Raw genomic sequence first — 20,345 nt, 5'->3', positions numbered from 1 at the left:
TCGATTACATCGATACCAGTGCTGAACTGATACTTTACTAATCGATCCTGAAAGAATGAAAGGCAAAGTCAAACTCGGTGGAACTTTGCTGTTCCTTTTATGGTGATGGCGGAGTTGAAATTTTTAGTAGCGAAAATTTAGCTTTCTATTTTTCCGGTGCTTTGAAATTTCTCTCTGCTAAACGCTTTATTATATAGTTCTCTCTCTCTCTCTCTCTTTTTTTCCCTACCTCTAACTTCAAATTTTTTAACCGTGCCATTTCCGTTTTCATACCGCTCTCATTTCTCTCCTCTTTCTCTTCACCTCTCACTTTCACCAGTTACATGAAGGTTTAATGCATCGGCCGGCAAAAACACCACTACTCTCTGCCTCTTCTCCCTCTCTGTCTCTCTCTTTCCCCCTTTCTCTCTGTTTGCCTTTCTTTAATTTCACCACCAGAACATAATCCCTCTACTAAACATTTTATTTCTTTCTCAATATCACTCATTTCAACTAACTTTTTAACCTTGTTATAAATATTACGTTCCTCCTACCTCACGTCGGCAACTCTTCTCCCTCCCTCTTTTTCTCACTCCCTCGTTCTCCCTCCCTCTTTTTCTCTCTCCCTCTTTCTCTTACGCTCATCGCCTGTATATAAAGAAGTATTAGGTTTATTTTGGGAAAGGGAAATTTTGAGAATTTTACATACAAGAAACTGAAAAAAATAATTCCAATAATTCAATGAATTTGGCTAATTATGATAAAATCTCATACTTTAATCGAGATTTAATCTCTTTATCTCTTGGAAATATGTCCTCTTTTCTTTGGGAATCACTATCGATTTCCGCCAGGTTTCTGCTTTCCGTCTCCCAGACAGATGAAATTTAAAAAAAAAATCAGAATTTATTGCGTACAGCGTCCTTTAAATCGCTCTTTCGTATATACAGACATGCATACATATGTGTATATATGTATATATAAATATGTATGCATGTCTCACACACACACACACACACACACACACACACACACACATATATATATATATATATATATATATATGAGAAAAAAATGGATGTAATAACAAGGGGAAACTCGTCGTTTTCGCTGGTATGCCTTAGATAACAAAGAAAAAAGAAATAAAGATGAAGGTAACATTTACGATCGTTTCGATTGAATAGTTTTGGTGAATTTCTTCAGATTGCGAAAATAGATACATCGGTTAGGTTGCGAAAATAATTGATACATATGTGATGGTAATAGAAGCAAAGATAGTAAGTCTTCCATTAAATTTTATTCTCGCGCTGGTAATTTCGCTGGGGAGAGATTTTATTGTAATAGACTGGTTAGTTTCGTTGAGCGAGGTGAATATTATCTTTTTGTGGGGTTCCGAGTTTAACTAAGCTCATTTTTTTGCACGTGTGAATTAAATTTGTTTTTAGTCCACAGTGGGTTTAGTCACCGGCGGTGTGAGTGAAGGTGGTAACTCTAACTTAGGGTGAAAAGGGAGCTATATATATATATATATATATTATATATATATATATTTATCAAGGCGTGTATAAGTCTTGAAAAAATTACAAATATCGATTCCAGGTGAGAATGCGATCGATAAAGCCGTTTTTGTCCTGCTTTTCTTCCGTCAACCTGTACATAACTGCACCTTCCAGTTTTTGTTGTTTTTGTACTGCTTAAAGGCACGTTTCTTTTCTTCTCCCAGCATTATCATTACTGGTACTTTAAACTCTTCAGTTGCATATTTGTGTGAATAAAATAGTTTTTCTTTGGAATAGAAAAAAGTCTATCTTTATTTCTTCTTTTGCTGGTGTCTCAAATTTAGGTTAAATCACTGTTTATCAAAGGGGAGGCCTACGGGACGATCAGACAAGTTGTTTTGAGAAAATTTGGTTTAAATGCTTGACAACTCAGCACCGTCCATTGGACGGAGGGCGTTTTGCTCGTCTATCTACCTATCTATCTATCTATCTATCTATCTATCTATCTATCTATCTATCTATCTATCTATCTATCTATCTATCTATCTATCTATCTATCTATCTATCTATATGTATGTATATGATGGACTCTCCTGTCGGTTTCGATGCATGAGGCTCTGACAACGCACTCTTTCTTTGTCGGACATGATGCTTATGTCGAATGTGACATTTAAGTTCCGCCAACGATTTGCAAAGGATGCCACAGATGTTGCAAATTTGAGGATTACGGGCCAGTGTAGATGGTATATTTGTAGCCGCTTTTCTCCTTTGCCCTGCACCCCGAAGCCTGTTAATGCTGGTTACAACAAAGATTTTAAGACCATTTTGACACAACCATCTCCCTTATGTTCGTACCAAGGTTGTTCGCTCAAGGGCGTTTTGAGCTATCTTCATATGTATATGTATATGCAGCACAGAATTTTGTCAGTGAACAGGTCGCGGTCTCAAAGCGACGACAATATTTTGACAAATTAAATTTAAATGTTGAAGTGAATCTAACGGTTTTTGTGTTTCTTAAATGGCTTATAAACACCTTCCACGCTGCACAACTGTTTTCGTTCCAGCACACGCTCTCAGATCTGGTCACTCGCTATGCAAGTACATCTCCGTAATATATATATATATATATATATATGTACATGTATGCATACACTCACAGACAAACATATCTATCTACCTATCTATTTTTATGTGTGCATGATGTGCTCCGATATAACTTGTCCGGGGTGGGCGCGTAATGAGATTGAGTCTCAAACCACATGGTTGTGAACGGAACCTCTTCACCACACTGCCACCAGTGAGAATCAACAAAACTTCAACAATAATTAATAACAATTGTTTTGAAGTGTCTCAGATACATTATGTGAAGCTGAGTTTTGTATTTTATATTATCTGAACATTCGCTTTGAAGTTGTGGCGATATTTCATAAAAACATCACAGAAATAATACTCGATAGTTAGAGGGACGGCAACAAGTGCATCTGCTTACTTTCGTTACGGAATTAATTAAATATCAAAAGGGACATACTATATCAAATTCTCGATATGTATATAAATGTATTTACGTATTATGATTTTTGCAAAAAAAAAAGAAAAAAAGAAAAAATAGAAATTTAAAACACGCCCGTTTAAGAAGAGGAAGATGAATGGAAATGACAATACAAACACATAGATATACACTCGTGTATACATAATATGTAAGTATATACATACATATATACATACATGCATACATATATGCATACATACATATATATATACGCACACACACACACATACAAACTAGTACACACATACATATGCAGACCGATGTTTTTGCCAGTAATATAGTGATTTGTCTGGTAATACTATACGAAATATGTATATTTACCTGAGTCTCTTCATAACATGATATATTTTTCTTCTAAATCACTGCTGCTTTTACGTTAATGTATGTTACTCAGAATATTATATATCTCAAATAGCTTATCAAAGTGAAGCTTATATAGAAAAGAGTTTAACATTAAACGGAAGAATTATTTAGTCGAACTAATCGACGCCAGTACTTATTCTATATCGGTCTCTTTTGCTAAACGGCTAAGTTCCATATATATATATATATATATATATATATGTATATCTTATATTTATGTATAAAATGTATGAAAATCCGGGTTTTATATGCACTAAGCCAATGTATATATATATATATATATAATATTAATTAGAGACAAAACCACTATTTTGCAAATCAAACAAAGAAAGACTTAATCCAATACATAAAAACAATTTTAATATAAATTAAATAAAATTATATTCGCCACTATTATATATATATATATATATATATATATAAAATGTATGTGTGTGTGGGTCTCTTTGTATATGTGTACGTGTATGTGTTCTTGTTTGTGTATGAGTGTATGTTTGCGTGTATGTATGTATGTATGTATGTGTGTGTGTGTGTGTGTATGAACATTATCAATATCACATAGTTAATGTATGTGTGTTTATAAATACTACAAAGCTACGGTATGTTGTTCATGGGAGACCATTTGAAAGACAAATTATGTTTAGAAACACAGTATGACTCAAAGTTAAGCGAAACGAAATCGCCTCAGATGTTTAAGAGAGCGACATATATGGATATTTCGAGATTATTTCCGCTCTTTACTTTCACACACTTCTCCGCCTCGAACCTGTTTTCCTTGTGCGACAATTTTGAACGTCGGCGAATAGATTTTATAGTATTTGCATACAAATATCTGATTCACTGGGGCGAGTTTTTTCTGAGGTGGGTCAGTGTGTGACAGTGAAGAGCAGAAACGACCGCAAAATATCGATATCTGTCGTTCGATTTCATTTCCTGGGCGATATCGTTTCACCTAATTTTGAGTTGTGCTTTGTTTTTAAACGCAATACCTCTTTAAAATGGTTTCCTCTGGGCGCAATACTGCAGCTTTGTGGCGTTTACTAACACAAAAACTTTATGCATTGGGTAACATAGTGTGTGTGTAAGAGAGAGAGAGAGAGAGAGAGAAAAGAGAGAGAGAGAGAAGAGAGAGAGAGAAGAGGTTTACATTGACAAAGAGTTGGGAGAGAAGTGCTAGTAGTAGTCAGATTTCCCCCACATGTAACTGATATTTTAAAGAGACGGACTCATTGGATAGTTTTGCTATCGATATAGTGTGATCGAAAAATGAAGAAAAAACCTGATGGCCGCAACAGGAATGCCTTTGACCATAGATCTATTAGATCGTGGTGCGGCTGGGGCTAAAATGACACCGATCATTATCACCAGCAACAACAGCAAAATACCAGAGTTGAGTAAAATAACTTCGTTTGTAACATAAAGCGCCTGGTCGAAAATATAACAACACAAGCATAATAGACTTTAGAGTATAACTTTCAGATTAGACAAAACAAAATATATAGAGTTAAACTGTAGTAACACAGATCGATATAGAACAGTCATGTTATAGTGGCAAAAAATCTTACCGTCTATTATTGTTGGTACTTATACCTTGTTTAAAGATTTTAGAACTAACTACTGTGCTCGTTACGAGATCAGCGGCTGTCTTTTGCTTCTCTGTTTATATATTGTGAGTAGGGACGATTGACTGCCATCTCTAGCAGGCTTATATATTGTGAGTAGGGACGATTGACTGCCATCTCTAGCAGGCAGGTTCCATCTCTACCAGACTCGTTTTTTTGCGTCGTTTTTTTTTTTTGAATTTCTGCTACCCTCTTATGTGAGTTCGCATTTGGTTTGTTACCTGTTTTATATTATTTTGTTAATTTGTGAATCGAACTGTTGTCCGTTGGAGGACAGTAATTTTCGCCCTACGGGGCAGAAATTACATTGTGGAACACTGTTTAAAAACTATTTTGTGAATTATGAAATATAATTTTTTTACCCGTTGACAAGTTGTGAATTTTCTGTTAATTTGTCATTTTTGGCAAAATTTTATTAAAAAACAAAATTGTCATGGAATTCAACATTGAATCAAACCTAGATTTTCCCGAGATTGGAAAAGTAAATGAAAGTCAAAATGCAAGTTCAAAGGATATACAAGAGGAGAAGGCAAAGCAACGTTTTTCAGATGCAGTGGGCGGCAACGTCACCGAACTAGAAATTAAAACGGAACAACTATTTAAGTTTCACAATTTGATTAAAAAAGTGACAGCAATACGAGACTGTTGCCATCCCCTGAAACGCTACAGACGAGAAATGCACGTACTCTAGTGTATAAAATATATAACGAGGATCATTGAGGCAAAAAAGTAGATAGAGAGGTTGTGTGTCGTTAACCAGCTGGAAAATATGTTTTCCTGAGGTTAAAATATAGTAACACAGTTCTGAATAAAATATGTTTAAGCTAGTTTCAGGGCAGAAACAGCAGCTACCACCCAACGAGAGACGTGCATGAATGAACAGCCAAATCTCTCACAAGTAACATCCTGTCCTTGGAAAGGAAGGACCCATAGGCAATGTTTTTCCTGGTATAAGAAAGACATAATAGTCATATTTGGAGCGCTTTTGGTCATAAGTATACTCAATTAAGCTACATGATATACACTGGCAGCAGTCAGAGAAACATTATCAGCAAGAAGTAAGAAAAACATTATCAACAAGAATAATAACAATAGTAGCAGCAACAACAACGAAAACAATAACAGTAGTTGTATGTAACATTAATAATAATTGTTCCTTGTCAATAAGTCAACGGAATAAACTGCGTGGCTGCTCCGGCAATAATTAAAAGAAAACAAAACAAATCTCCTTCAATTGACACAGACACACACACTGCTGTCTTAAAGAAATGGAAGGACACACTGGATGATATAGGACGAGGAGCTACCCACCCACCAAAAACTTCGGGATGGTCACGTTTGGTCTTATTCATATGAAAGTTTGGAAGATCAATCGAGGTTGATCGGGAGCTAAACAAGAACAAGCATGGCAAAAACAGCAATAATATCAATGGCAAGGAACAGCAGTAGTTACAGCAACAACAGCGGAGGCGCAATGGCCCAATGGTTAGGGCAGCGGACTCGCGGTCGGGGGAATCGCGGTTTCGATTCCCAGACCAGGCGTTGTGTGTGTTTATTGAGCGAAAACACCTAAAGCTCCACGTGGCTCCTACAGAGGGTGGTGGCGACCACTGTTGTACTCTTTCGCCCCAACTTTCTCTTACTCTTTCTTCCTGTTTCTTGTCCCCGACTTCCTACGCAACAGCTGAGCCTGGATGCGCATTCATCGATCCGTCGATGCTCTCGGTGTCGGGGGTTGACCTGCTTTCTCTTCTGCGAGTCTTACGAATAGTAAAGGACCACGTTTCGGACTTCTCTCGTCTTGCGAGCTCTGGGATGACGACCGCTCCCTCAACAGCACAGCACAGCACAGCAACAACAGTTACATAAATAATTACTCAAATAATTTGCAACAATTAGTAAGTATAAAGTTGTAACAAAATTTCTCAGAGAAGAACATAAAATGTTGATTCGCTAGCTTCTGCACGCATTTTTTTCTCTCCTTGTTTCTCTCCGTGTTTCTTTTCTGTGTATCTTTCTGTTGAAGAGCGTAGGCTCGAAACGTAAAAGACTTGTTTTATTTATATTCCTGAGCGCCATACTAATACAATTGTTTGTTCGTATTCCACCTGCCTTCGTCTTTTGTTTATTTTCATAAAGCTTCCCATAAAATAGTAATACAAAAAGCTAAAAAACAAAAAACAAACAGCAACATTAAAAGTATAAATTTGTAATGCTGCTGTTTTTGTTGGTCATTAATCGGTTGTATTCAATTTGTTTAACTACGTTTTGTTGCTTTCTCTTTCCTTCTCTCTCTCTCTTTGTGTCCCTCTCTCTATATATAATATCACTTGTGAATTACTTATGAAACATTTGAAATTTATACGTTTATTTTCCCTTCCTCCTACATTCCAAACGTTGTCCTAGCCTCTGAAAATCGCGAGAATAAATCACGAAATGATTCGTATCCATGATTAGTAATTTTCAAATTATTTGATCGGATATAGCAAATGTACGAACATAACTATTTCAAAGTAATCAAAAGCTCATTTAATGAGTAATATATACAATGAACAAAACATTATATAAATACACATATATCCACACATACATACAAACATACATACATTCATACATGCATACATATGTATATAAATATATATATATTATATATACAGGCTTTGTGGTAAGTAACTTGCTTACCAACCACATGGTTCCGGGTTCAGTCCCACTGCGTGACACCTTGGGTAAGTGTCTTCTACTATAGCCTCGGGCCGACCAAAGTCTTGTGAGTGGATTTGGTAGACGGAAACTGAAAGAAGCCTATCATATATGTCTATATATGTATGTGTGTGTGTATATGTTTGTGTCAATGTTTGTCCCCCCCAATATCGCTTGACAACCGATGCTGGTGTGTTTACGTCCCCGTAACTTAGCAGTTCGCAAAAGAGACCGATAGAGTAAGTACTAGGCTTACAAAGAATAAGTCTTGGGGTCGATTTGATCGACTAAAAGCGGTGCTCCAGCATGACCACAGTCAAATGAATGAAACAAGTAAAAGAGTAAAAAGAGTAAAGAGAATATGTATGGACATAAATTTTTGTGTATTTAAATACACACGCACATGTCTTTGTATATAAACACACCGGCACATATATACATATACCTTCGTGCTAAATCTTGACTAATATCTTTATTCATCTATTTCTTTTTTCTTTGAGAACATAGCGTCTTAAATATACTTTAGAATTTACCATTTTGGAAAGAGAGAAAGAAAAAAGTAGGGAGAAAGAGTAAAGTAAACAGTAATATTAATTTATCGTTAGATGTATTTAATGGCGATTTGTTTGGTATTTTGTTCAACTATATTTCATGTACAGAGTAAGCTCCTATCCATCTGTGACACCAACAACTTTATTATTCTCTTGTCAAGCTAATTCTTTCTATACTGACGAAAAATTTACTGATGGAGATGCAGTAACTAATAACTTCCAATTGTATCTTGCTAAATGTGTATAAATACAGAATTAATAATATGTTAATATGTTATTATAGTAAAACTAATGATTAAATTAGTAATAACTTTCTTATTCTTTCCTGCTAAAATATTGTTTTCCTTTAGACAATATATGCACAAATTTGCGAAAAGGTTAGAACAGAACCCTTGAGATTTATGTCCCACGTATTAGTCAACTCAACTGCTACTCCTTATTGCCAAATCAGATACTATAAATTTATTTTCTGCTATTCCTACCATGGTATTCTTTGATTTTTAGCCGTTTTATGATCCCTGTGGACTCATTTTTACTTCGTACTTATTTTTTTCTTGCAACATGTTTATATTTGTTCGCTTCCTTGAAAACAAAAAATAGTTTTTACTTTGCTTATGTTTCATTGCTCTTTGTATTAATTTTCCATCATTCTCTACTGGATAGTTTTGTGGTCCTACGGTAGATAATTGTTCTAAGGTCCTTACCCGCTTGCATTTATGGGGAATACAGTCTTCCAGAGTCAGATTTTGGATTATGTTTTTTAAGTGAATCATTATTTTCCTGGTTTTCCTATGAAGACTCACCAGTTCATTCAGCATCTAACGGAGAATTTAATTGTGGCATATTATTTGAAGATATGTAGTATCGTAGCCTATTACCTTATGTTTTGCATTTCACTCTGTGTTAGTTATTAATCTAATGCGATAAAAATATTAGTTTCCAATGTTTTCTTTCATTTGTATGTATAATACAAGGTCTAGTTGATTCCTCTGTATTTGCTTGTATATGTATGTTCTAATTCGCTTATTTCAGGATCTTTCCAATTGCTTAGGCCGTTTTGTGGGCCGAATCTTATACGAATTTCTTTAAGTTCAAGTACAGCCTGCAGTGATGCTTTGAGTTGTTTATCATTCCACTTGAGATTATGCATATAGAAAAGATAGTTGGTTGCTTTGCTATAATACATTCGCATCTACATCTAGTTCTTTTTAATACGTCAGCTAAAGGCATCATTCAAACAGGAAAAAGAGCAGAGGGGGAGAGTGAAAGAGAAAGGGGGAGAGTGAAAGAGAGAGAGACAGAGAGGGAGAGAGAGAGAGAGAAAGAAAGAGAGGGAGAGAAAGTGTGTACCTTTGGAATATTTCTTTTCTAATAGAGGCGAGTTTAGTTTTTATAATACCTTTTTTTGTCTGCAACTGCAAAAGCGTCTGTCATTTACTGGTGATACATTTCGTGTGTCTTTTTATTGATGCTCTCTTACTTATGACTAGAATTTCCAGGATGTACGTGTTGGGTATATCATTAAAAACCTTCCAGTATTCAATCCATGTTATGCTCAGATCTATTATTTCGTTTCAACAATCTTCGGTTGTAACTTTCTTGGTCTCTGCCACCATGAGTCTTTTCAACATTCCTTTGTTCTTCTGTAAACGGGGTGCTTTCTTCAAGATACTTGTTCATCCTAATTATCCTTATTGCAGATAAGGTTTTGTGGATTGTAGGAAGATGTTGAGATCAAACAATTGTTGGTCTTTTTCATACTGATAAATTCTTTGGATTTTGGAAAGATCTCACGATTTTGGTTTCTTTTATGAATTAATATATATATATATATATATATATACACCGGAGTAAGCACATAAATATGAAACAGGGTGGAAAAAAAGTACTCAAATACCAGAGGTAGAGTAATAGGCTTTATTTAAAACTGTCCGACTAACGGGAACATGGAACTCCGAGTAACACCTTTTGTTATATTTCTGCTGCTTTTAAATAAAGTATACATACATATATATATATATATATATATATATATATATATATATATATATATATATTTATCCTATTTTATTTATCCTACTTTAACTTGAATTTTTAGTTTCAATCTAGCATTGGGACTATTACACTCTTATCGTTGTGTTATTTTTACCCCATGGTTATTGATATTGTTATTTCTGTCATTAATTTGGAAGTTTATCCCATTGCTATTTTATTGATATTAGTGATATTGATAATACTGGTATTATTGATATCGATGTTGTTGATGTTTATGATGTCACCGCAACATATTTGTTTTGGCATAACACATTACTCTGCAAATTTACTCTAATCCTCTACATCTTAGTTTACTTTAAAGCTAATTTTAGAAACTTTAACTTGAGTTAAAATTTTAACCCATAACCCTTTTACTAGTTTAATTTTTAAAACCAGACTAATCAGGTTAAACTGAATCTACATCTAATGTTCAAAAACTTTAACTCGACATCATCCCATTTGTAAGAAGACCTTTAAATCTACCAGTATTTATATTCTGACAATAAGAGCATTCATGACCATTGCAACATGACCAAAAATAGTATTCCTTCACTTTCTAATATTATTCCCCCACTATATTAGATTAAAAACATGAACAGTGCGCAGGAGTGGCTGTGTGATAAGTAGCTTGCTTACCAACCACATGGTTCCGGGTTCGGTCCCACTGCGTGGCACCTTGGGCAAGTGTCCTCGGGCCGACCAAAGCCTTGTGAGTGGATTTGGTAGACGGAAACTGAAAGAAGCCCGTCGTATATATGTATATGTATATATATGCATGTGTGTGTTTGTGTGTCTGTGCTTGTCCCCCACAACATCGCTTGACAACCGATGCTGGTGTGTTTATGTCCCTGTAACGTAGCGGTTCGGCAAAAGAGACCGATAGAATAAGTACCAGGCTTACAAAGAATAAGTCCTGGGGTCGATTTAGTGCTCCAGCATGGCCGCAGTCAAATGACTGAAATAAGTAAAAGAGTAAAGAGTAAAAGAGTGCTGTCTAAGACTGACCATGTCCACAAAAAGACCACATCACATTTTAACACTGGAGAAGTCTTTAACGTTTCAAGCCTACGCTCTTCTACATAAAGGAATGAGGAGAGAAAACAGATGGAGTGAGGGAAAAAAGCTTGAGAAAATACACACGTTCAGAGATTTAGAACTAATAGGTTTTCTAGTTATGAGATCAGTGTAAGTGTGTCATTTTGTAAAGTGTATACTTCGTACAAGAACTAGTGTCACCATCACTTGACAAGCAATTAATCTGTGCTGATGAGTGTAAATAACTCAGAAAACATTGGTACATAGATATTGTTTTGAGCTGAGTGGTGACACTACCTCCCTTGTTCGAAAATATAAGAACACAGTTAGCTCGTTAAAAGCCAGCTGGAGTAACATTCGTCCTAAACAGGACTGTTATTTTACGTTGGCAAATAAACATTATTCTCTCTCTCCCTCTCTCTCTCTCTCTCTCTCTCTCTCTCTCTATATATATATATATATATATATATATATATATATATATATAAAATTAATGAGAAGAATGACCACTAAAGTGGAATCCTATACACTGGAAATAGACGTCAAATCGCCTTACCACAAAAAGTGTGTTCTCTAGAAATTTATATATATATAAAGTTATATACATAGATATACACATACATACACACATACGCACACACACAAACATATATTTGAGGCTCATTTCCTTTTGAATGTTAGAATATACTGCCGTTCTAAGTGATCCACCAAAGTTGAACTGATTAACCTGTTGATTACACATAATATCATCTTATGCAATCATTTCATTTGTATACACATGATTGATTACCAGCGAATGCACATCATCAAATTGTGTTCAGCCCTCAATTAATATGCATTAAGAGAGAAACGCCATTAACCTTTAACATTTTTCAAATTTCACAACGAAATATTCGTGAAAATGTTTTCTTGTCATTTTCTGTCGAATATCTTGATTTCGATACTTATTGGCCTTCTCTGTTCTAGAACACACTATAAGTAGGGTTAATATATTATATTAAAGGGTGAAGGTTATCCAAAAAAAGGATGTCTTTGGTAATGTTTGACAAGTGGCATGCTACGAATAGCTCGTCGACGGAAATGTAAATTAGAGTGTTTGCTAATGAAATTCAATTTCCTTGTGTACTTGCACGCTTCTCATCCGAATGTGTAGATTACTTTTCACAGATGAGTGATCTTCTTTTACAAATCTTTGTGTTCTTGTTTGTATATTGAAAGTAAATTCTCCGTATTTCAGAATATCATCTTATAGTAATCCTTACATACATTAGGCAGGTCAGAATACAGTTACCTGCATCTCTGCTATGAAATACATATAACCGTTTAGATGTTATTTACGACTGCACTTTCAATTTTGTTTCTTTTTTCTCATATTCCTTTCCCGGTGATTCCTTTTAATCTGCCAGTATAACTTAGACCATTCTATTTAAACAAATAGACTTGCCAGTTCACTTATTGCTTCTCGCTTCGTACTCGGGCAGCCTCTTGTAAAAATCGAAGAACTCACATCTATAGAAAAACTGTTTCTGTGCATATATCTATATGTTTATGTATTTATGTGTTTTCATATATATCAGATGTATATCAGATTACTATGTACATGTACGTACATACATATACATGCACATGTACGTACATACATATACATGTACATGTACGTACGTACATACACATAAAGATTTTCGTTATACATCTGCAAATGCATCTGATAAACTCTCCATTGTCAAACACATTATGATTATTGCATGTTGTCATATGTTGCCAGGCATGTTAGAAATGGTCTGTATTCATACGTATTTAGTTGAGTGTTTGTTGTAGTGAACATTCGTGTATATTTATCTGAGTGTATTCGTATAAGTGTATGCAATATCAATAGCACTCAGATCTCTAATCGGCAAAATCCATAGAAGGAGACTAGAAAACAAAGACGATTTAGTTCCATCAACAGAATAATCGAGAGAGCTGAGAGAATGATTTATAACGTTTCCACTGCAAGAGGCTTCTGTGCCCAGCTAACAGATACACTCAGACACACACAGGAGCACTATCCTTATAAAGCAGGACAAATATATTAGGATGTTAAGTATGAAATTGGTAATAAGGTATATGGTAAATTTTGACAGCTGCTTATCTTACGCCATTATTATATTTTGACAATCTTTATTTTTTGTTAGAAAGCTGACACATTTATTTCCTTATTCTAACTCATTTTGTGCTTTATGAAGTATTTATAAATCGTTTTTCTTTTTGCAATTTTTGTTTAGAGATGGATAAGTCGGAAATTCGTACAGCTTTGAAATGTGAGTTCTTTATTGGAAATACAGCATCACAGACAGCTTGGAATCGTAATGGAGTATTTCATTCTGAGGTTATTACACAGAAGGCAGTATCAAATTGGCTTGCAAAATTTCGTTCTGGTAACTTTGACCTCACAAATGAGCAATACGAACGAACAGAAACAAAGGTGCATAATGACGAACTGAAAACCACCTTTGAGTCAGATCCATCTCAAAGTGCCCGTCAGTTATCGTTGTTGTTTGATGTTAGCTAGCACATAATATAGACTCACCTAGTTCAAATCGGTAAAGTGAAAAAGCTGGATAAGTGGGTTCCGCATGAACTCAATGAAAATAAGAAAAAGCAACGTTTGGAAGCCTGCATTATGTTACTTTCTCGTCACAGAAATGAATCAATTTTGAATCGAATTGTAACATGTGATGAGAAATGAATCCAATACAACAACTGTAAACGTTCAGCAAAATGGTTCGACAAAGGCGAGCCACCAGAACACAATCCAAAAAGCAAAATCAATCAAAAGAAGCTGTGTGTGTTTGGTGGTCTGGTGCAGGTGTGATTCATTATGATTTCATTAAACCTGGCCCATCAGTCACGGCCGAAGTATACTGCAGCCAACTGGACCAAATGATGCAGAAAATTGCAAAAAAAAACCAGCCTAGATTAGTCAACAGATTCCCTCCTATTTTATTGCAAGACAACGCCAGACCACACATTGCAAAAACAACATTGGCGAAACTACAGGACTTGGAGTTTGAATTCTCCGTCATCCATCATAATCACCTGATCTTGCCTCCTCTGACAACCACTTCTTCCAGAATTAGGTTAACATTTTGATAGGAAAAAAATTTAAATCCAACGATTGTCCAAGATTGTATTGACTCTAGATTGCCAGGCTTTTACAGTTCCGGGCTCAACAAGCTAACGCTGAAATGGAAAAAATGTATTGGCAATATGGGTTCGTACTTTGATGAATAAAACTATTCCTTGTATTTATAAAACTTTGGCCAACTTCTTTTTCTTTTCTACAAATGTCATAATTGACGACCTAATACAAAACAAAAACAACTATGTGAACGCATATATCTTATCTCTGCCTATGTCTCTCTCTGTACACATATGTATGAGTGTATATGTGTGTATTCAGACGCTCATAATATTTTACGTAGGTATCAACAATCTCTAGTGCCAAAACAAAATTCCACTTTAAAATATCTAACGTTAAACCTACTTATTTGTTTGAATAAAGTATAGAGGAAAAACTAGAAAAAAACGAGACTTAGTCAAAAATATTAACGCTAAAATATAACAAAAACTAATCAAGAAAATATGAAATGAATAATATTTAAATTACTTTGGGGGAGAAGAATATTTTTATTGATCAAAATTCGATAAGCGATTTTTCACAAATTAATAAGTTGTTGATTTTACCGCGGTTCCATCTAACAACGGTAGCAGCTTGACAATTGTATTATGTGAAATTGCTTCACAGCAAATAACTCGCAAAAAGAATCTGACATAATTTATGGAAATCTCCATAAAACGTTAAAAATGTTAAAAATATTAAAAATTTAGTAGTAAATTGAAAGCGGCAGATGCTCATACATGCATGTATACATGCATACGGTTACAGACATATATGTGTGTGTGTATGTACGTGCACATATGCATATATAAATATGTTTATTTCTATGCTATATTTATATCTTCGTATGGTTTTCACGTATATACTATACATATATTGGTGTTAACTCGCTTTTATAAACATTTTATTGTGGCAGTAACGTGTGCTTATATGGATGTATGTACATGTATATCTATATACATAAATTTGCATACACACACGCACATATAAATGTACATATATAGTTATTTCTCATGGTGATTTAAAAGAATAGGTACGCTGTGTAAGTGCTATAATTGGTAATCTGTTATGTTCCAATTTCACAGCGGAGGCTGGAGCTAGGAGATATATATTAGACGAAAAAGAACAGCAAAAGCCAAAGCAGGACGAGTATCTCAAGTAATTTAGAATATTTAATTAGAGTAAGGTGAATTTGAGGTAATTAATTGATTAATTTCTGGATGTCTTACAGTTATTTCTGTGGCATCCCAAGTGATAGGTTAGCATCTCCATACACTCTGTATTCCATGATCAGAGACAAGGTGACTATGTATGACAGCCCTAGACAGGGAATTCACAGTTTATAAAGGACAAAAAATTAGTAGATAGAAGAATAAAGATTAAAACAGTAGATAGAAAGGCGCACATAGCGGAGACGTAACCCGACACCTCCTCCACTTTTAATTTTTTATTTTTTTCGGCTATGGAGATTCCGATTTTGAAAAAATAAATGCAGATATCGCAGTTTCAAAATGTTAACACCCCACCCAACAATTTCTTTATTTTTCACTTTTTCAGAAATTTTTGGCACATACTCTCTTTTACTGTTTACTCTTTTACTTGTTTCAGTCATTTAACTGTGGCCATGCTGGAGCACCGCCTTTAGTCGAGAAAATCGACCTCAGGACTTATTCTTTGTAAGCCTAGTACTTATTCTAACGGTCTGTTTGACCGAACCGCTAAGTTATGGGGACGTAAACACACCAGCATCTGTTGTCAAGCGATGTTGGGGGGACAAACACAGACGCACAAACATACACATACACAAATACACACACAAACACACACATATATACATATATATACGATGGGTTTCTTTCAGTTTCCGTCTATCAAATTCACTCACAAAGCTTTGGTCGGCCCGAGGCTGTAGTAGAAGACATTTGCCTAAGGTACCACGCAGTACCATGAAGCTGACCCCACTTCACAAGATTTGTACTTCAGCGAGGTACATGGATGTTATATGATGATGATGATTTATATATTATTAATAAAAATGTTTCTCAATATATCAACACAAAAGTAAGAGATTGCTCCCGGCTCGCATTAAGGAAGAAGATGAAAATTGCTTTGGGCCGTGACACTGCATGGACCCTAAGTAAAGCATGTGTAAAATTTGAATGAAATCGGTTGGGTAGTTTTCGAGTTTTGGCAATGCAAAATACAGAAACACAGACTGACATACATGTATTCTCAGTTTTATAAATATAGATATGCATATATTTGTGTGTGTGTGTGTATATATATATATGTCTGTCTGTCTGTCTGTCTGTCTGTCTGTCTGTATGTATGTATGTATGTATGCATGTATGTATGTATATATATATATATATAATATATATATATATATATATATAATATAATATAATATAATACCAATACACACACACGCGCTTATATACGAGAAGAAAACGCTTAACTATCAAGGGAGTATCACGCTTTCACTGAATTCGCGAATACAGTGTCAGTTTGAAAAGAAATTATACGTGTATACAAATCCTTATTTTGAGTACAATTTTGTATAGGGCAGAGGCTTGGACTCCCTACTACAAACGTGTAGAGAAACTTGAAACATTTCATATGTGCTGTCTGCGCAATATCTGCAACCTAAGATGGCAAGATAATATATGAAATATCAAAAGCTTCGAAAAATCTGAAATCTCCTGTATTCGAAGCATACTGCTGATAATTCAGCGCAGATGAATAGGGCATGTTTCAATGAAAGACGACCACATTCCAAAAATTATTTTGTATAGCCAACATGTGGAGGGTTATCGCAGTAGATGTATATCTGTTCTTAGGTATAAGGATTTATTCAAGCAGTCACTAAAACCTCTACAGCTTAAATTGACATCTTGGAAATTTATTGCCTAGATGGATCAGCATAGCGTAAAATGTGTCATGATGCATCAAAACATTTTGAGTTGAAGAAAAAGAACAATAAAAGAACTATATTCTGCAATCAACAGGCTCAATCCCAGGCAAAATCAAAATCACCAGTATCCCCATTGCGCCTTCAAAGCAAAATCACTCAAATTATATTCACGCATCCATGGCAAGTAGATGTAGATTCTTTTGTTCTTCCATTTGTTAAAAACTGTCTTCTCTCGCTGTCTCTTTTAATACTGCTCTTCAAACACACATACGTCGAAATTGACAGGAGCTACCATTATATTCGCAAGCACATTCAAACACCTTCTCGACTCGCCTACGCTTGAACTCACAAAACATCGAGGATATAAAGAGGAAAGAAGAGAAAGCTTTATCGGAATTGCCTGGCGCTCATTTACATCCGGGTAGACTGGAGATATGTGTAATATAATACCTTGCTCAAAGGCATAGTGCTCTTTTCAGTCTAGGAATCGAATCCACAATCTTTTCTTTAAGACAGTTGGGATATAATTCGAGGGAGATTTTGCTGCTATTTCTAGTAATTTGATCAACCACAGTATGGCTCACTCGTTGGCTTGTATTATACTACCAGTATTATACGGATGTTTTTCCCATAACCAATAGACAATCCCTACAACATTGTGGTTTTGTGGTTGGGTACCAAAATCAGAAATCAATACAATCACATACACTAAATCTCAGTCTAATAATGAATTTATTATACAACATTTGTCAATGAGGATCTTGTACATAGTAAAGTGTAATTTCATTCACTGCAGTGAAATATCAGTCTCGAAAATGTCACTTATTTTCGTGCATTTTATAAGATTTCTGTAATCGTGATTTTCTGCTGCTTTGAAGTCAACATATTGTTTAGATCGATCTGTCTTAGTCATCGCATTGGACTTGATAAAACGAATCCAACTGAAAGTAGGCGGAACTAATCTGCAAACATACAAATGGCTTATCTTACAGAAGACGTGTCTCGGTGAAGCTTAAAGTTGAAGTAACCAGTGATAAACACTCCATCTGGTTTGCTTCAGGAGTGGCTTATCTTTCGTTTCTATTTAATTATCAAATGTACTTCTATACTTTAAGACATTGTATGTCGACTGGGAAAGGAGAGACCCAACGTTATCAATCAAGTTACTAAAGCTTATTTTCAACAAATTAGGGTTTCACGTGAGTAAAATTGTATGATAGATATGTATGATAGAATGGCATATTCGTTTTATTCATTTATCTGTTAGCTGACAGAATGGTAGAACATCTTTTAATCTTGGTTCCACAATTTAAACACAAACTTCCATGCTAATATTTGTCAAGTACTAGTTCTTCAATATAGTGTGTCGGAATTATCTTAGTAAAAAATAATTATAATTGCAATAAAACTACTAATTTTTGTTGTTGTTTTTAAGGTTATTGCTTAGCCGTAATCGGGTCAGAAGCTGCATTTGTTATGATCAAAGCAATACTTACCGTGACTCTCCTGTTTTATTTTCTGGCATTGCGTACCCAGTATGACTACAATTCGTGCTTGTTTTTTTTAATGGTAAAATAGTGAGGGAAATAAATAGACTCCGTTGGTGCAAACGTTATTCTACTTATCAAAATCAGGAGCAATAACCTACAATTTTTAATTACGTTCAGTTGCGTTTTGGTTCAAATCATAGCTGGTTTCTAAAACGTGCTATTCGTATACTCGTGTCGAACCAGTAGATCTTTCGATTCCTCAAAGTTCATGCATTAGGTCAATGCTAGAAATCAACAATATTTTAGTAATCGGTCATTGTAAAGCAGTCAGAAAAATCTATGGGTACTGCCCTTTTTCCTTGACAAAAAAACTCATTATACCTTCTATGTTGGTGATAGAAGAAAATGCATGATTCGGACACAGATATCATGATAAAGTTTAGTGTTTTGTTCTCTGTTACGCTAAATAGACTGTGAAAGTAAGAGGTTGTCAAATTGCAATAGAGAGTGGGTGACTTGGGTTAAATGAAAGCGAGTGAATGGATGGAGTCTTTATCACTTTGCCTTGATAGCAAATAAGGAATGAGCAATTGTATGAGAATAGAAAATAAATGTGGGTTCGATTAAAGAGTTAACTTCAGTTTCCATATTCAGATAACAAGAAGGGGAAACTTGAAATTCTCATGGATCATTAACAAATGTAATATGAGAACTGAATAACGAAAAGTATTTACCGGCTGTTATGCGATTTAGTTCCTGTATATAAGTTTCGGCAAGAGCATATGAATTCATATATAAAAATTTAATATTAGAAAAACAAAAACGCAAAGATGTTCCAGCTGTAAGCAAAAGTTTACTTTTCTAGTAAGTAAAACATTAAACACGAAAACTTTCAATAAATAAGAGTAAATATTTTAATATACTTTATTGATATATTACACTATTTTAAAAATATATTCATGTACACACACACACACACACATGTACATTGCATATATATTAAATGATATGCTGATTGGATGGTCACAGCTGGAATACATTTATGTAATTTTCTATAATAGAATTTATTGAAGAGTAGTTGAATAAGCTATCAGTTTCAACACAAGCACAAATTTAAAGCGTATACGTTCATATATATATATATATATGATGTCATAATGATTTTATAATCTTTCGAGAGAACGTGAAATAATTTATTTTTTGTTATATTCACTCTCGAAGCACATCGTAGAAAGCATATTTACATGCTATTATTTACATTATTTATAGCTTTATCTGCTGTGCGTCTTGAGCTAATATTCCTGTTGTGCGCGTGTGTATGTATATATACAAACTAAGATACGAATCAGGGCATGAACAAAAAATAATTTTAAATTTATTCGTTTTACCGTTTTACCCTGGATTTTACGTGTTATCGCAATTTTAGTAAAATATGAAACAACCAATCCTTCA

The 20,345-nt window shown here is 34.7% G+C and overlaps 1 protein-coding gene across 7 annotated transcripts in view; it reads right to left on the bottom strand.

The window, feature by feature from the left end:
- LOC115216514 (probable G-protein coupled receptor CG31760) overlaps positions 1–20,345 on the bottom strand; it is an 895,090-nt gene that overhangs the window by 221,293 nt on the left and 653,452 nt on the right. The window lies entirely within an intron of this gene.

Source organism: Octopus sinensis, linkage group LG10 (assembly GCF_006345805.1).
Source record: "Octopus sinensis linkage group LG10, ASM634580v1, whole genome shotgun sequence".
NCBI classification, from domain to species: Eukaryota; Metazoa; Mollusca; class Cephalopoda; order Octopoda; family Octopodidae; genus Octopus; species Octopus sinensis.
This window is presented reverse-complemented; position numbering and strand designations above follow the sequence as displayed.